A 19664-nucleotide genomic window follows, 5' to 3' on the forward strand; every position below is an offset into this window, starting at 1 on the left:
AAGAAGAAAAAAGCTTAAGTGAATATGTTCACCTTTACCCAATTGATTTAAAAACAACAAAAAACCCTCTCATGTTTATGCTTAAAACAATAAAACAAACAAATCCTGATTCAAATCTAGGTACTTGAATTCCAAGTTGTAGCCTGTGGCACATTTTTATAATTAATTTATGAACCTCTGTATTTCGCCTGTGGAAGGACTTTGTGGTCTGAGATATTCTTCTCCCTCCCCTTCTTTTTTCCCCCATTTCCTCCAAAGTATTTTGTATCTAATTTAGTCTCTTTTTCAGCAGGGGAATTCGCATATAAATTTTGTACTGCTTTAAAACCTTCTTTTCTCGAATGCATATTTAATGACTTTCTTATTCTCAAAATCCCAAGCCTTCTTCACTCAAAGTCCTGAGCACAAAATACAAATCCCTGTGGTATACCTATCAAACATAAAATAGTGACTTTCCAAAAGAACTTCCCATGTTTTTAATAAATGATCTGGTAAGCAAAAAGAAAATTTTAAACAATTTTCAAGACGAAAAAGAATATGTAATAAGGCAAATATTCTCAGAAAGTTACAAGCTGTGGTCTTATGATAACTACAGCTGTGAAATTTAAGACTTTCAGAGTTTCTTGACAAGGTCACTTCTATTTCTAGACTGTAATGTAGAGTCTGTCTAATGAATTCAGCAATGCACTAATCTCACGAGGGTGACTATTGATAATTGTTCAAGGTGGAAGCTCTAACGTTAGGGTGCTGACTCTGGATTTGAAAAAGCTGAGTTCGATGTTGGTTCCATCTCAATCTTCCAGCTGAACATGGACAACTCATTTCGATGAATACACTCCATTCTTATGGGGTTTTAGGTGTCTAAGTTCTGCTAAAATTAGGTCTTGAGTATCTTTGCATCAACAGATAATATTTAACTGGGAATTACTGTGTTTATTTTAATCAGAAAATGTTAGAAGACTAATGAATTAAAACTGTGATAACAGTAATGATCAAATTCTTAAAACCCAACTTTTTTTTTTTTTTCTTTTTCATTGAAATAAATGGGAGGCTTGTAGTTGATTTTAAAATAGACCAGCATCTAACTCTGGAAATTTAATAATACTAGGCCAGTAAATTAATGCATATCTGATTTAGATATAATTGATTATGAATTCACAGGTCTAAGACCTAGGTCTTGGTAGCTAGGCATTGTCTACTGATTTCAGAAAATTGCTTCAGAGTTTGAATGCCTGTACTCAGAAACTTCACATCTAAAAAGGATGGTCGACTCATCAGCTTGATTTAGGTCAAAGACAAATCAAAGGAGCTCCATCCGTCTCCCTCACACTGTCCTACCTCACAGCTTCATGACCTTTCATATGGCAGAATCTGTAATTAGGGAAGGGAGTAAAAAGGCTGTTGTGAGTCAAAGCTTAAGGCATTCCTAATTTGAACAATGACACTGTTCCATATTCATTGTGTCACAGCAACTTCTGTATCAAATTTACACAGTTTGTACATAGAAGCTGAGTGACACCACCAAGTCCTGCAAAGTTAGTCAAGGATGTTCTCGATCTGCTCTTTTGTTTCTGACTATTGTTAAGAATTTATAATATAGCAAAGCATGGGCGACAAATGTTGACTTCCTTCACACCAATTTGATATCCTGAGTGATATTGCTCAGATACCACTGAGGGAAGAACCTGGACATAGTGGAGATGAATTTTGGTGTGTATTCAGCCCAGATATGGGATCAGGACCTTGAGCTGGTTGATCTTCTGGTCTCTTGCTTTTCAGTCTAAATCGTGCTAAATAACAAATCAGATGTCAGAAAAAGCTGAGGAATAAATACTTGAGCAACAGTTTCTGTTCCCTGGTAGCCAGTTTACATAGTTATGAAGTTGCATAGACTTAAGCCATGAGTTTCTCTCTTTACACTAGAAGGACAGAACATTATACAGAAAATGAGGATGCAGCTGACACTGCCAGCAGACAAATTAATCTTCTGAGCTTCACCCTGGATGGGAAGAACCCTCTGATTCAGGTACAGCCATTAGCACTATGAGCTGTCACTTTGTCATTGATGAGACTTCCTGAGTGCTCATCTCCTCTACTACTGTACAAAATCAAACTGGCTTGCTTAAACCACTCTGAGTTAATCTGACCAGCCTGACTGTACCACTGCTGGCTAAAAGCATTCACAGGAATGAATGCTTGAGAAGTACAGCCATTAAATGGTAGGTCTTTAAACTGTCTCACATCTATATTGACTAGGTGTCTCCAGCTGCAAAATCAAACAGATTAAACAGCTGCTGAAAGTGGTCTAAACTCACTTGACAAAACGAACTAGGAGGAATCACACAATCACAGGTGCACTCAGGAGTTTTCAACGTGCACTTTGTTTCCTCTCCTGAATCCAAGCTACATGCATCTTCTTCCTGAGTACCTGAATTTCATCAAGGCTGAGATGCACCCTTTTGGAAATCCCTAATATTGTAGAGAAAGAGTTAAAATCCTAGTTTCTCCCTGATTATAGAGAAGGCCTGATCCTAACCACAAGAGGGCATGAGAGGGTCTATGCCTCAGAGCATAGGGTATAGCTAAAGGAGAAATCTTAGTCAAGTTGCTGAAACAGAAAATTTTGTCTGCCCAGCAAGCTCTATGCTTTCCGGACAACTTTCTCCTCTCTTTGAAGCTCTACTTGCCTCTGCCAGTTTAGGGGCTTACACATAAAGCCCTTTTGCCTTTTATATTTCATCAAGTCGTTTCCCACAATTAATAGAGTTTCTGCAACAACAGGGCTCAGTCTTCTGTGAACTTCCATTTTTCTGTTGATGTAACTTGAATGAGTAGGGTTTCTCTCCTTTATGCTGGTGTAAACTGGGAAGAAAATCAGGTCCAATTGGTTAAAGTCTATAGTAGTACAAACTGGGGTCAGCAGTGGACTAAGAGCACTTAAGTTTCATAACAAATTTGTGGAATTGCTGTGACAAAACATATTCAAAGATACCAACATCACTTGTCAGAGATTTTGTCTGAATTAGGAACTCCTTTATGATGTAAAGGGAAGGGCTAGCACTCTCCTAAAGCCCAGAACAATTCCTTAGTGACTGACCTTCAATGTGATTCTTTGGTTGTTTTAAAAGTCCTTTGGAAAAGACATCTCTCAACACTATTCTTACCATCTTTACAGGGTGTTCTGAAGCTTTTTCATATAGGAAGAAAGCTTTTTCCTCACTCCTTGTGTTATGGATGAAGGCATAGTGATTTTCAACTCTTTTGTACTGAAGATGTGTCAGTTCTTTTGGGCACTCAGTAAGAAAGGCACTAACACTTAACACATGTTAACTAATATATTGAGTAAAAGATGAAAAATATAGAAAAGGTGATAGCAATCTTACATCTTTTCTGATGCCGGGAATCCTGGCTGTTGTAGCATTGGACAAGAACCTTCTCATGGATCATGCCATGCTGCAGAGTTCCCATCTGTGCAGAGGTTCACCAGCTCTAAGTTCATTAGTACTTTATAGGTCTTGCTTGAAATACAGGTTCATCAACCACTGACAACAGTCAAGTTTGGAGTGCAGACCTAGCCTTGAAGAGTCCCTTGGACAATATGCTCTAACACCCTTGTCTAAATAAATTTCTATTTTCCAAACAGGTACAAATAATATATCAGGTTGATGAGACAAAGCACTATATTTATGTTTGAGTACACATTGCATACATATACACTGACTGACTATGCATTTATTATGTATACATTGACTAAGTATATTATATTTTAGAAAATTCACAGAGTATCTATGATACAGAGGCATACACCTGGGAAGTCATAGATACTCTGCCACAGATGGTTCGTAAGTGGTCACAGGCTAATCAATTCACCTATGAACTGAAATCACGGTAGTGGAATGGCTTGCACAAGAATACCAACAATGGGAACTGCTTTATTCAGCTAGCATAAAACTCACCAAAATGATAAGAAAAGTCAGCGTGTTCTTCAGTGATACTGACTGAGGAAAATATATACTCCTCAGGTTGAGGTTGATGAACCTCAAAGATTTCTAGAGGTGTTAGCTTTAAGCATGTATATCCTGCCAGGAAGAAGGAAAAGAGAAACAGGTAATGTTTGTTGGGCAATGAATTAATCTTTGATGAATAGATGACTAAGAAAGAATATGAAGCTGTATGGTCAAGAAGGAGGAAAGACAGTTACTGTCAAAATAAATAATGAATCCTCATAATGTGAGGACAAGTAGAGGTCAGATGCAGACAGTCAGAGGAGAGGCAGACTGACAGAAAACCTCTTTCTAAGTATTAATGATAAAAAAGAAAAAGCAATAGTTCAATTCAGACACATTTTTGGTTAATCATTAAAGTCGTTCTGAAGATGACTGGGAAGTACAGAAACATTTTTCAACAATCTCTACTGTGTATGCATTCAAATACTCTGTTTTGGAAGTTATACGGTGTTGAAACTGACTGATACTAGAATATATGAACACAAAGTCCCATGTATAATAGAAGTAAAAAGCAGAAACTCACGTATTTGAAGAATACAGAATTAAATGATCCTGACTTCCTCAATGTAGTTTGCTAAATATTACTGTGAATTTTCCTTTTGTATAGTATTACTGTGAATCTTCCTTTTCTATAATATTACTGTGTATCTTCCTTCTTAATGTAGAACACAGGCTGCATCCCTATTGTGATAAATACCCACATTCAAGAAAGGGGATAATGAATCTTTGTCTAGAATGAAAAGGTGCTATCTTGGGACCAGGCACAGAAGTTTGTGTATATTTTCTGCTCTACTGGTTATTTGGGCAACTAGTGTTACAAAGCCAATTTATCTCTGAGGGTATCTGATCATTCAGAAATGGATATTGTAAAAATGACAAGTTCTTTCCTTGAATTGTCAGAATAAGCTTACTTACACCAAGTTTGTGCTTCAGTCTGTTGTTTTTCATCCAGATGTTACTTTCAGCTAGTTATTGAGATAAGAAGATGTTGCTTTGTTCTTCTTATAAAATAAATATTGAGTCATTACTGGTTTTCTGGTGCTTAAGTTTCTGTTGCCTCAATTTAAGCACTAATAGGCTAATGTTAAACAGGATAAGAATAAATTTTGCAGCACTCCATAGTTGAGAAGGTGTATGGGGAAACTGTTGCTATAGTCATGCTTTGAGCTAAGTTAGAGAAAAAGCTGTGATATCCTTTCCTTGACTTCCTGCAGCTTTATAAGTGGGGCCAAAATATCTGACAATTAATATAACCAAACACAAAAGAATGTCCAGCAGAATAAGAAACATGGCATTTCACTACCCGTTCCTGCAATGGAAGGATGGATCTGACCTACCTCCTCGTAAAACTTAGGGATTTATAGCTGATGTAATTACCCAGCCTGTACAGATTGCATACTGTATGAAATCCCACATAAAGTTCATAAATTCTTGTATGAAATCTAGGAGAACCATTAGACATTAACAGAGCTAATGGAATATTTAAAGCATTTAGAGTAATTATTTAGTCTACAGATTTGGAAAGTACATGTGAGATAGAACATGCATGCCTAATTGTTTTTTGTGAAAATAAGATACATGTTTGCATTTGAATGAAATGTTAAATGTTTATCTCTGCATTTATATGAGCTAAATAGGGTTATTTCTAGCTCAGGTATAATACAAGCATTCATTGTTGAAAGCATTCTCTACCATATGGCACCCTTTATACTAAATATTCATCTATGAAAGAAATACTGAATATTGACTTAAAATTATGGAAAATGAGAAAATCTATTAGAATTCTAATGATTATTTGTTTTCTTTGTATCTTAATACAGGATCAGATTATTAACCCGCAACAGATACACATGTAAATTAGTTACTTTCAGTACATGTCGGCTTTGTACCAGTAGATGGCACTGCGGGAGTAATGATGGCTGTTTGGAGGATAACGGGTGTTAAGTACCTCATACTCCACCACACAAGCTACAAAAGAATTTTTTGTCTCCCACTGGTTTCACCAGTTTAATCCTGTCATACCATGAGTCAGATTTTCCAGGCATACTTACTACTGCCAGTGAAGGATACACTGAAACTGCTGACACCAGGTACTTAAGGTATTTTATGTTATAGAAATAGTAATCTATATTAAATTACTTGCTCACAGAAGATACCCTTTCCTAGCAAGTTTTCTGTCATAATATTTACCTACATATCATCAGCTCACATTTCTGCTGCTTGGATGAGCTGTCTAACTGACACAGCGATCACTAGGGCCGTGAACAGTATTCACAGTGAAATTCAAGTCATCTGCCAGACTACCAGTGAAACTAACCCATTTTGTGCAGTGAGGGTCTTCTTCTGTTCAGGTATCACACTCATTTCTGCAGCCCAGGAGCTCGCCTAAAGAGTGAAATGAACTTTTCCCAAGCACCAGTCTTTGAAACTCACTCTAGGTTCCAATAGGCACGCAGGCTTCTTTCCACATCAGGTATCATCACCAGTAACAAAGTTTCTGAGGGCTAAATTATGCCCTTAGTGGTACCTGTGTGATTGTTTTGCCTGCAAGGCTTTTGAACAGGTGTAGCTATTGGGATTTAAGGAGCAATTTTGCCGATGATGCTCAAGATGGAATAGTATCCAGCTGTCTCAAATAGTTACTTCTGCAGGACTAAGAGAAATAATATATATATATATATATATATATATATACATATATATGTTTATTTGTATTACTAAAGTAAGTAGACATGAGTCTAAAAACACATGAGATTTGATCTATCCAGGAAAATGGTGCCAATGCTACTGTAATCTTTTTCTGCAGGAAAATTGTTCTTTTTTTCTTTTTTTGATAGCTGGACTTTAGAATACACTTTACACATCCTCTGATAGCCTCTGACACACTTTGATTATCACATGTCTCCTTATGGAAGGTTTACAAATTCAGAGATTGAAAATATGTTAAATCTACTACCCATTTGATGGGCCCAGAAACCTGGGTATCTTGACAGGGAACTAATTGCAAGCAATAATGTATCAGAGGAATGAGAAGTTGAGGATCAGAGGTTTTCTGCAGTGAGTACCTATACTGGAAAACAAATATTTTCCTGTACCACACAACAAACATCAGCTACAAAGTACTTTGTCCAAGACTGTGCTGAAACAAGGGGGTTTGTGGGCTGAAATCTGTCCCTTTGAAAAGTAAACTAGCCATGGTATCTGTACTGGATTAGCAGTCTAAATGGTAGAATGAAGCCTAATTGGGCCCTACAGCACTTCTACTGATGGATGGCAGGACTAACATGCCTTCATAGGCAGAGGTCAAAGATACATCTAAGCCCAAATGATTCACTAGTTTAATTGGTTCAGGCATACCATTTTTTCTAGCCAGCAAAACACAAGTGTGCAACAAGTACAGCATTGTAATTGCCTGCCTTGGGCTCCACAGAATATGCAATCAGGAACCCTTTTATGGCTGGGTCAAATGATGACAGATTTCAGGAAGAATTCAGAGGGATTTTCAGTTGACAAGACTGTATAAGCAGAAGGATGCTGTAATGACTGTCACTCAGCTGCCGTATCCCTTGTGGTATCTCAGTCATGGCTGCAGTCCTGCAGTCACAGCTTTTTCCCACCTACTGTGCCCAAGTCATAGTATCATTTGTTGAACCCTGATTTTGGGACCAGATTTATACCAGGTTCCATCTGATAATAGATCCCAGGAGAACAGTAACACTGAGGAAGATTAGGAAGCAGACAGCAGCAGTCACTGTCTCAGTGCTGTGGTATGTCTCATTTGCAACTGAGATGGTGGGTTTTGTCCTGTTCTGTCACTAAAGACCCTTCCCGTCTGAAAGAGAGACTGGGGCATAAAAAGGAACTTACTTTTTTTTTGGTCTTGGATCAAGAAAGTGAGCCAAATAAATATGCATAATATGTTTTAGATTAAATGTAGTTTTATGAATGAAATTTTATTTTCTTTGATAAAACCCCAGAAATTAGTTTCTCATTGACAGAATGGGAATTACATAAACATCTGAAACTTTGTGTCTCCTTAGCTGTTTTAGAAACTCTTTATCTACTACACCTTATCTACAGAGTGTTTTATTAACTACTCAAAAATGAAGAGTTTTCCTATTGTTCATTGAATGTAATTGGAACATACTGAAATTTCTGAATAAAACATACATAGAAAAATTACAAAATAAGAGGTGCAATATTTCAAAAGCAACAACAATTACTCTAACTTTTTACTCTGTATATTTATGTATATATCCTCATGAAATGCTACTTTCTTTGTGATTTTTCTCCAGTCATTAAAGACAGGTTCTTTTATTTTCTTTGCAGGTAGGTCTACAGTTTCCTCAGGTATAATTTCTTTACCATAAATAGTATTTAAAGCCAGGTGGAATGCAGTTTCTGTACCTGGTACAACCTGCATGTTGGGAATGCACTCATGCTTGTCATAATCACCAAGCAGTGATATACTGGCCAACATCAGTGCAACTTGTAGAGGACCTTCACTTCTCTGCTTTGGTGACTTCCTCTTTTTTTTAAGGATGTTTCTTTTTTTCTACCTAGAATTTGCCCCTTCTGTTTTGAATTTCTAATACATGTAGTGCTTTGCATCAAATTACTGGAATAATAGTATTTTTTTTCCGCATTATGCTTTCAAGCCATTATTTTGACTCAGGTAATGCTGCAAAAAATCTGGTCTCACTCCTCCAGCTTAAGGACCCAGACCCCCAGAACACTCAGGTATATCTTATTTCAAAAGGTATCAAGAGATTTATAACCAATATTTCCACTTGAATTAATTTAATTCTCCTTACCTTTCTTTTTGAAAAGGTATTCACAACAGAAATAAAGAATCATCAAGCTAAAGCTAAAACAAATCTTATTAGTAATAAAGGAAGGAAACCAAAAGCATTTTGAATTTCCTTACTAGGTAGGTTTTGGACTCACTCACTGAAGATTCTTGTCTACTTCAAACATGACTTCATGGTATTGAATCAGATCCAAGGTCTGTCTGGCTCAGTATCCATAGTGATCACCCAGTCCTCATGCATTGCTAATATTTTTGTTTCTCTAACTGCATCTATACATCAAGCGTCTCCTAAAATTTGAATATTTACAGTAGTGGTTAGATATTTTTCTAAGTTGTCTTGATGATTTGATAATTAATTTTGAATCTTGATGAGCCTTTATGAAGGGGTGTGTTTGTGTGTGTGTGTGTCTCCGCTTCCTTCAAGGATAGTTTCCATCTATCAATATTCAATGAAAAAACACTGGGGTTTTTACTATTATCATATTGCACATCCTCTTGGATTCTCTAGGCCCTTGTGAAGAAGCTAACAGTACAGCATGGACTTGACCATCCTAAGCATCTTTGTGGCATCTGCAAAAGGTGCTTCTCACTACTCATCCCCTTTCCAGGTCGTTAAGCATCATGGCACCTACGCTTGAGCCTTGAGGCCCTCACTATTAACCTTTTGCTAGGATTGAAAATTGGCCATTTAATCCCACTCTCTGCTTTCTGTCTCCGAGCTACGTTTTGATCCATGTTACAAATCTGGGCTATGACACATCCTGGTGGAGTCAATGGAGGTACTATAAAACTTAAAGATAGGTACGTGCTCAAGCTTTCTGTTGAACTGCAGCAGACAGAAAAAGTTCTAACTTCTTAACAGTAAAAATGGTCTCAAGTTATGAAAGAAATATGTCTGAAGTACATTTTCCAAAGCAGTCTGAAAAAATCTTCAGTTTTTGCATGATACAACTGTCTGCATGTAACTGTGGCAGTAAACTGTCCACTGCTTCTAAGTGCTAATATTCTGATAGTGAAAAAACAATTGCTTCCATCATGAAAAGAATTTTCCTAAAGATTCACTTACATAAAACTAAGGCTTGCTATTTTTATTACTTGAGAAAAAAAAAAAAAAAAAGAAGAAAATGTGCTCAATTTTTGATAGCTTATATGGCAATTTTGATATTTCAACAGCAAATGGATTGTGGATAACTTCAAACTCAATAGCTACCCTAACCCACCATTCTTCTCCTAAACTACCTTGCCTCCACCTTTGCTCTTCATCTTTCCCATAATATCTCCAGAGATATCTTCCACATTCCTGCCAAAAGTAGTGCTTTTCATTTGTGCGGTACATTTCAAAATATCTGTATGTAGTCTACAATATATGGAACTTAAAAACAAGCATTTCTGGGAGTTTTTCATTTGAGAACAGTTTCTTTTTTTTTTGAAAAGTATATAAGTCTGTGATGGCTAACATTTCTGAACTATGGAGTCAGTCTTGCAGCAGGGAAGGCTCTTCATTCTGGTACATTAACAAGACTGACTGTTAAGTCAAATAGCCTTATCATGTTGGCTCTGAACCTCTCTGTTAGAGTCCAATTATAGTGAATCAGTGGATGCAAGATCCTCTTCTGTATCTGAATTTTCAGTACCAGTACAGAGGCATTGTCTCTGTCTCCTGTTCAATTTCTTTATGTAAAATTTGTTGTTTCACTTTCTAATATTATTTTCATCGTCTTCCAGAGAAGTACATTTGCTTTCTATTTCCTTTCTGTTTTCCCTTTACTTCCCCATATCTAAGCACCTCCATTTTCTACAATAGGACAACTTGTACAACTCAGTATACTATTGTCTTTCTGTAGAAAAAAAGTTAAATAAAATGTTATTATAGCTGAGTTGCTATATTTCATATGTGTCTTTTGACTAAACAGTATGTTCTGAAAACCCAGAAGAAAAGGCATTCTTCACTCATGGCACTTATCCTTTAGAAACTTGCAAAGTGTAACAGCTTCAGTAAATTTTAAAAATGTGGCAGCTTGAAGGATAACCTTAGCTGTCTCCTGCAATTGTCAGATCAGTTTGATGTTTGGTAAACCAGAAAAATCCCTTCTCTTATACCCTATATTTTCACTATACTTATTAATAAGTTCATATGTTTTGAGATTGTATTTAATATTGTATGTTTTTGCCTAGAGAAAAGATACCAGTAAAGGACTTTTCATAAGTCCAATAAATTACAATGATTTTAACTTTGTTATTGACAGCAAATGCCAGACCCTCAGAAGTGCTAGAACAGTTCATGAGAAGGATCTTACAGGTGTAGCCTTCCAAACCACTGAGTGAGTATTATGTGATATTCTCCTGGATAAACTTCTGTATGGATTTTTCATCAGTCCAAGAACAAAAAAACCCAACAATTTCAAGCCCCAGAGACTTCACAGTTGGGGGCTGAAGGAAAAGAAACTGTTGATCTTTATGATAAATATGGACAGAAACTCTTGATAAATACAGAGGGATTCCTAGAAGCAGATATATGCAATTTACGGAAGGCAGAGGCCACTAGGACAAAGAGTCATGGATGTGATTTGACTTGGTTGCATTTCCATAACTCAAGAGGAATACTTATCTAACTGTGCTTGAAGGAAAGCATAATATGAGATGTTATATGTCTGTGGGCCGATTTTTTTAAAAGCCCTTTGCCTGCTCTTTTGTTCCAATTGCTGAACAAACAAGCAAACAAACCCTCAAACATCTTTGTTTTAATAGCTGCTGATCAGTGCTGTGGCACTGGGGTTTGAGGATGTGAGTATCAGAGGCAGTCACAGGCGTAAGGATTTACAGGGGTGGAAAAAAAAAGCAAAAAAGCCCTGTATCTATTTTGAGATATGCACACAGTGTTCAAGATGCAGCCTCTCATTCAGAGACACTTTTAAAGCTGGGGGACTGCTAAAGCTAGAGAGACTGTGTCACTCACTGTATGCCCAATTTCTTACAATCTTTCCCTCTCTTGAACACTGCTGGGCTGACTCGATGTGGTAGTGCTTTATGCTCAGTCTGAGTGAAGAACATTTACGTTATATCCAAAGACAATTAAAGGCACCTAACATTTCAGGAATGTAGTCAGAGATACTGAAAAGACAAAGGTTCACATAGCTCTGTACAGTGGTAAAAAGAAAGTACTGTTTTGACATTTTCTGTTGATGCATGCTGGTACACGTTTCTACTCCACAACACGCTGCCTCTGCTCTTTGAGTTACAAAGTTAAAACTGCCTCATCAACCATAGCTGTTCCCTTAATAACCGTATAATCCCATATTTCACCCACATTTTGTCTGTGTGCTCTGCATTATATTTTAGTAAAGCCTTATCTCTTTGGTCCATTGTTCCTCAAAATAGAAATGGAAGAAGGATAGTATAATCTAATATTAATGCCAGTTCAAGAAAAAATTGTACTATTGGAGAGTGGAAATGAAAAAGTGTCCATTTTTCTTTCCACCAGTGAGCCTGTTCTTCAAACAGGTATCTAGAGCAGAATATCTAGAAGTATCATAAAGCTAAGCACAGGGAGATTAAAAAAGGTAGCTTTATCACATCGCCAGCCATGTGCACTCAGAAGGTGCACCTTACTCATAATTTATAAACTATTTCTGACTTATATCCTTTTCATCTAGAGTGTGTACATCTGGTGTACCTTAAAGCTGATGGTGGAGAAAAAGTGTATTACTGAAATTTCTAAAAATGGAAACATAAGTAAATATGGATTCAGCTGGTTCTTCTCAAAGTCAATACCTCCTTTTAGATTACTCAAATAAATATGAAGAAAGCTTCTTTCTATGTTCACAGTAAAGAAGTGAGGCATCCATTTTAACTTAGCTGGACTCAACTATAACATAAAACTATGTCCTCTATGCTCAAAGCTTTTTATTCACAGAAATTTTGTAACAATTTGAGAAGATGATGGTATGTGCTTCTTTGGAAGGAGCAGAACTGACCAAAACGATGAATAAAGGACAAGGAAAGACAAAACAACTTAGGACAGGAGAAAGGACTGTAGTATAACTAAAAAAAGGCAGCATTACTAAGGTAAGGAACTATTTTTGCAAATTTGAAGATGGTCAGTTCACTGGAATGAAAAAAAATTTAGGAAGTTTGAATCTGAAAAAAATGCAATTCTGATGCTATTCTTTTGCATAGTTCACCATTACACTGCAATACTCACCGGTATTGCTTACCCACTGTTTCCTTCTAGCTATAATGAAACTATTGCACAAAGCTCACTATGTTAAACAAATAAATAATTTGTGGTAAATTAAAAAAAAAAACCCAACCTTTGCATGTGCAAATTAAAGATCCAAAAGATAATTGTATTGGGTTTGCATGGCAACGTTTTGGTAGCAGGGGGGGCTTCAGGTGTGGCTTCTGTGAGAAACTGCTAAAAGCTTCCCCCGTGTCCAACAGACCCAATGCCAGCCAGCACCAGGATGGACCCATTGTTGGCCAAGGCTGAGACTGTCAGCAACGGTGGTAGCATCTCTTGTGATAGCGTACTAAAGAAGGGAAAAAACCTATGCTGAAGAGAAGATGCAGCCAGAGAAAGGAGTGAGAATATGTGAGAGCAACAACTGTGCAGACCCCAAGGTGAGTGCAGGAGGAGAGGCAGGAGGTGCTCCAGGCACCGGGGCAGAGGTTCCCCTGCAGGGCGTGGTGCAGCCCATGGTGAGGCAGCTGTGCCCTGCACCCCTGGGGGGTAATGGGGGGGCAGAGACCCACCTGCAGCCCGGGGAGGGCCCCACGCCAGAGGAGATTGATGCCCAGACAAGGCTGTGACTCCATGGGAAGCCCACGCTGGAGCAGGCTCCTGGCAGGACCTGTGGCCCTGTGGAGAGATGAGCCCATGCTAGGGCAGATTTGCTGGCAGGACTTGTGACCCCATGGGGGACCCAAGCTGGAGCAGTCTGTGCCTGAAGGAACAGCTGTGGAAGGGACCCACGCTGGAGCAGTTTATGAAGAACTGTAGTCCATGGGAAGAAGAAGGAGCCATGTTGGAGGATTTTGTGGGGCACTGTTTCCCATGGGTGGGACCCTATGCTGGAGCAGGATGTATCTTTTGCCTCTGACTGTAATGGGTGAGTAATCGCTCTCTGTCCTCATCTCGGTCCCTGAGCCTTTTGCTTTATTTTCTTCTTCCCATTCCTGAGGTGAAAGGGGTGAGCTAGTGGCTACATGCTGCTCAGCTGCCCTTTCTCAAACCACCAGAAGCCACTTCGGAGTCACCTACTATTTGGGTGCCCAAATCTTGTGAAGGGATGATTGGGACGCCATGCTCAGATAAAGTCTGAAATAAACTAACAACCTTGTATTTAACATAGAGTGCAGCAATTGGATTCTTACTCTTTCACTGATGACAGTGGCTCTGGTGGCCATCTGGATAATCCACATCCCCAAAATACCCTGGGGACCAAAATATTCAACCAGAACATCAAAGGCCTGGCCTTCAGTTGCAGGTGCCCTTGTCTCAGGCAGCAAGCTATGGTGGAAGTGGCTGAGCCATCTCCAGGTCTCTTGTCATAACATCTCAGCTGTGTTGTGAGTAATTTGTGGAGCTGATATAAAAGGGAGGAGAAAACAAGATGAATATGGTTTTGTAATCCAACGATTTTTATGCATTTTAAGTAATCATGCTGTAATACAAAGTATGTACGCAGTACCTAGGGCTGGGACCATATCCTACCTGCTTACCAGTTCCTCCAGAATTCTCACCACAGAATTATTTCTTAATTACTTCCATGCTACAACCTAAACATGGGCATCTACAGTATTTCTTGTGACTCTTCCCTGAACTAGATCCACAACAGGTTTCAGTCCCCTTGTATCTATTAGTTGCTTTCTCTACTCTCTAGAGGTGTGCAGATTGTGTTTCTTCCTTGGGATCCATATTCTTCTCTGTAATTACTTGGGGAGTACCGATCTGAGATATATGTTCCCAATGTACCTGTGGCATCTGCAGAATCAGCCTCTTCCCAAAAGACACAAAGGACAACTAATGCTTTCTGAATGGAGGTGGAAGTGCTCTAATATCCCTACTTTGGTATTTCAGCTTTACCCTGATTAAAGCCAACTCTTCATTTTCTTATCCACAAAGCTGGTGATTTTAGGTACAAAAATAGCTGATAATTTCTTTGGATTTCTGTATTCCACTATTACTCCTGTGAATTTTAGCTTTTGCTGCCAAGACACAGTGTCAGTAGGAGGGGATGATGCTTCCCTCGTCACATGCAGAGAAGTGTCTGCAGTCTAATATTTAGGACACTCACATACGAGGTAGAATATGTGAAGTTAAATCTGCTCATGCTGAGCAGAAAAATGACCTTGGGTCTTCTGTTTGCAGAGTGAGTGCTCTGATCAGGGAACTATAACGCCAAAGGTCAGCAGGAGAATCACAGTTTCTTCATTTTGAAAAATGCACCTGCATTTTTTGTACAGCCTGTGTGTGCTACACAAGCACTGTGTATGTATAACAAAATTAGGGGCTTTGTGGTCTATCATCACGGAATCAATCCACTTCCCGTATCCTGACATGGTTAACAGAGTCCCATGGCCCAGGGTGTTGCAGAGGTGCACTGATGCAAAAGTTGGGGTGTTTTCAGGAGCTTTCAAGACAAACAGGGACATTCCTGTGACCCCGAAGCGCTTCCAGGACACAGCTCAACAGCTGAGCACTTCCTTGTCTTGAATTTTTAACAGGTTTTTTTCTCTACAATCCACAAAACCTTTTTTTTTTTTCCGCCCCTCACTGTTTACAGATCTCTTCTCTAAGCTTCTGAAATGGAGGATAGAGAGGATGGAGAGGAACTGGGGCCAAGTCCTTGCCATGTATAAAGAAACTGTACTGGAGTTCTTTATTTCTCTTTATTTCTCCTTTTCTTTTGCCCAGCTTCCCACTTTTGGCTATTTAGGTAGTACTGATATGAACGGACATTTAAGGTCATTTACAGCAGGGCCCTAGAAACAGGAACAAAACCAGCAGTAATTGCTGCTTTTTTATTCAGTTAACTGAATTGTTTTTTTTTTCCTCTTTGTTTTGTTGAGAGCAAGTTTTCAGTGAAGCATCTCTTAGTATGATTATGATCTTTTCATCTGTAGAATAACCTCTGCAATAAAAAATCAATACTCATGCAGTGGGCAAATCAGACTGTTCCTGCCCACAAGTATCTGCAGCATTGTGCTTTAAGCAGCTGTTGATTTGCTTTGATTTGGAGAAATGTCTTGTCTGCAGAACTGTGTATGTATTTATGCACATGGTAGTTTAAACTGTAGTGAAAAATGCCAGAGCTTTAAAACCATAATCTAAAAACAGGGATAGGAGAGATTTCTAGTTTCCAAATGACAAATGACATTTCCACTTTTACTCTCAGAAAAGAGTACTTCTATCTTGTCTCAAAATTGAGACATTTTAATAGAGGCTGTTTTAAAGGCCTTTGTGAAACTGACTGTGTCTTAGCTAGTTGAATTCCTGGTAAACATTGCACCTGGTTTTACAGACAAACTGCTATTAAGGAAGTACAACCACCACCATCAATAAAAATATATAAATACATAGATCCATAACTCATATTTCTGTAACACTACAGAACAAATAAACACACAAATATCATGTTTCCCATTAAGTTTATACCGACTGTCTGTCTTCTGGGATAGCCAGGATATATCTCCCATTACTACATGTAATGATAATATCAGATTTGTGTAGTGTTCCGCACAAAATCATCACCTGAATTTGCCATCTCTTCACATTTTAAATCAGAAACAAATCCAGTAATGTGGATAAATGGATGCATTCATAATTCACAGCTGAAAAAGCAAGCCTGGTGCAGACTTGGATCAACATATTAGCATTAAGAGTGTACATAAATAGCTGCACATATGGAAACAATCTGCAGTACAGAACAATAAAAGCAGGAGTTTATTAATCTTTAAAAATCCAGAAGCTTATCGTCACTTGCAACTTTATATATTACATAATATATACTTATACATACATATATGTACAAGAGACAGTGTAAGCTGTGAACAACATGCACCCTTCAGACACGCATTTTGATTCTTTTCAGAATCGCAGAGCTTTCATACAGTGATCTTTGAATTCCCAGACAGAAATTTTGCATATCCTTTTCATGTCTGGTTACGCATGCAAACAAATACACATAAACCCCATAATAATTATTTTAAAATTACAAAGGTTTACATACAACAATACCTTGAAACAGACCTAGTGTAACTCATACTGGTTCGGTGAGCATCAGGCAAGCTGCTCATTCTGACGTTACTCAGAGTTACTGAGTTCATATGTTGGATTTCTATATCCCAGCACTGCTACTAGATTCTCTTTAGGTGCCAGTGTCTGGCTGCCATCAGTTCTGGAACCACTGAGTAACATTTGGTATAATTAGCACTTTTTTTTTTTTTTTTTTTTTCCTATGGTTCTTGGGTTCCTCTGCAAATAGTGTGAACTGGTGAGAGAATCTTCCAGCAACGGTGTCCAGTTACCAGCACAGCTGGCATCAGCAGGACTGGGGGAAGCCAAAGACAGATGGTGTTTTAAAGGACAAACCAGAGTCACTGCCAGTTGATAACAGAGTATCACCAATTGTAGTCAAATGTATGTCTAGCATCTAAGGGACTTAAATGAAAAATGACAGATACACCTAAATGTGAGAAAGAGACTGAAATCCCAGTCTGGAAGGAAGCGGGCAGAGCAATATACTGCTGTAGAAATCTATGTCAGATCTCCTGCTATAAATTACAGAGATAACAATATAGCTGGAGGCTGAATTCAGATGGAGGTGCTGCTGGGTACAGGATAAAATATTCAGAAAGAGAAATCGCATTGCTAACAGGAATGGTTGACATTGCATAATTTTAGTGTGTTTTTAATGAGTCATGCAGGGGCTTTGGATGAAACAAAGAAGTTGGACATTATCAGAAGATTGTTTTCTGCCTTCCTTTTGTTCGCAGTTCAAGATACACTTGATCTTGCCAATTCCAGGCATTTCTTGGGGGGGATGAGTGTGACCAAGTCCCTCTGCTTTCTGTGTCAGTTAATAGTACTCAGTACTTAGTAAGAGAGCTCTGCACCTTGGCAGATCAAGCCCCTGGGGCCTTATTTTTGTGAAGCAATCTTCAGCTAAAAGCACAAGTGGTGTGAGCAAGCTCTATCTGCATCAGCTCAAAATATCATTAATATTATCACACAGTATCAATTCTGCTGTAATTTTATACCAGTCCTTAATTAAAAGTGTATTCTAATTTTTCTATCCCTGCAAGAATAGGTCTTTTACTACAGCCTTCTTAATGGGGATTAGTTGCCTGAAATGATGCATTTTACAGCCTGGAGGCAAATAACTGCTGCTGTTTCTGTTTTCTTTAATGGTGAAAGCTGCCAGTGACGCACACCACTGTGCGAGGGAGGAGGTCTGCCAGGCTCTGCAGCCAGGAACTGTGTGGTAGGAGCAGAAGTTCAGCCTTTCTCCAGGGGCAGCTACTTCATAGCCCATCAGGCAGTGATGAAGCTTTTGATCCTGCAGCCTGCTTGAATACCAGAGTCTATGTTTTGCTTTTGATATAAAAGAAGTGAGCATATCATAGAATTATAGAATCACAGAATGATTCTGGTTGGAAGGGACCTTAAAGATGATCTCATTCCAACCCCCCTACCATGGGCAGGGACACCTTCCCCTAGCCCAGGTTGCTCAAAGCCCCGTCCAACCTGGCCTTGAACACTGCCAGGGAGGGGGCAGCCACAGCTTCTCTGGGCAACCTGTTCTGGTGTCTCACAATCCTCACAGTAAAGAATTTCTTCCTTACACCTAATCTAAATCTATCCTCTTTCAGTTTAAAACTGTTACCCCTCATTTTATTGCTACTACTATCTGGTAAAGAGTCCCTCCCCATCTTTCATGCAGGCCCCCTTTAAGGTCTCCCTGGAGCCTTCTCTTTTCCAGGCTGAACAACCCCAGCTCTCTCAGCCTGTCCTCATAAGGGAGGTACTCCAGCCCCCTGATCATCTCTGTGGCCTCCTCTGGATCCGTTCGAGCAGCTCCATATCCTTCTTATGTTGGGGATCCCAGAGCTGAACACAGCATTCCAGGTGGGGTCTCACAAGAGCAGAGCAGAGGAGGATAATCACCTCCCTCGACCTGCTGGCCACACTTCTCTTGATTCAGCCCAGGATACAGTTGGCTTTCTGGTCTGCAAGTGCACATTGCTGGCTCAGAGTCTGTTTTCCATCCACCAGTACCCACAAGTCCTTCTATGCAGGGCTGCTTTCAATTGCCCAGCCTGTGTTTGTGCTTGGGATTGGCTCAACCCATGTGCAGGTATTTGCACTTGGCCTTATTGAACTTCATGAGGTTCACATGGGCCCACTTCTGAAGCCTGTCAAGGTCCTTCTGGATGACATCCCTTCCCTCCAGTGTGTGGACTGCACTACACAGCTTGGTGTTGTTGGCAAACTTGCTGAGGGTGCATTCAATCCCACTGTCCATGTCTCCAGCAAAGATGTTAAACAACTAGATCTGGACAACTGAGAATTATACAGTCAGTTTTATTTTCACTTGTGTATTCTTGCCTATGCCCTTACCCATATTCCAGTAACCTTTAAGTCTGTGTATAAAGGTGTAACTGGATGCACAGCTCTGTGGTGGCAGTTAGTATGAGACAGGTAAATGCTTCTTGCCATTTAAAATACAGTTGATGTAATTTTATACCTGGAGATTTTCATTGTTCTGTAGTTAATTATGTTACCAATTTATAGTATGCATTTCTGATCAAATTTTGCAACATTTTTCCAATAAATTGCACATTTT

Source organism: Athene cunicularia (assembly GCF_003259725.1).
Source record: "Athene cunicularia isolate RWA chromosome 3 unlocalized genomic scaffold, athCun1 chr3_part1, whole genome shotgun sequence".
NCBI classification, from domain to species: Eukaryota; Metazoa; Chordata; class Aves; order Strigiformes; family Strigidae; genus Athene; species Athene cunicularia.